The sequence below is a fragment of the Buceros rhinoceros genome, unplaced genomic scaffold (assembly GCF_000710305.1).
Source record: "Buceros rhinoceros silvestris isolate BGI_N320 unplaced genomic scaffold, ASM71030v1 scaffold20494, whole genome shotgun sequence".
Lineage (NCBI taxonomy): Eukaryota > Metazoa > Chordata > Aves > Bucerotiformes > Bucerotidae > Buceros > Buceros rhinoceros.
In genome coordinates this window covers 5,001-5,209 of record NW_010406722.1, presented here as the reverse complement: position 1 = coordinate 5,209, position 209 = coordinate 5,001, and positions in this window count along the sequence as shown.

Below are 209 nucleotides of genomic sequence, written 5' to 3'. Positions count from 1 at the left end.
TGGGCTGTGACCCCGCGTCCTGGCAGAGCCCCAGTAATCCCAGCTCGGGCTGTGCCAAGCACATAGTTAATGTTTAACTGCACTGGGGGGATTTTCCTGCCAGGAATTCCCCCGGCTCCCTCTGTACCTCTCCGCATTCCGAGCACCCAGACACCACCGGGGATGCAAATTCGCCCCCGGTTCACTCTGAACCGAGCCTCTGCCACTCC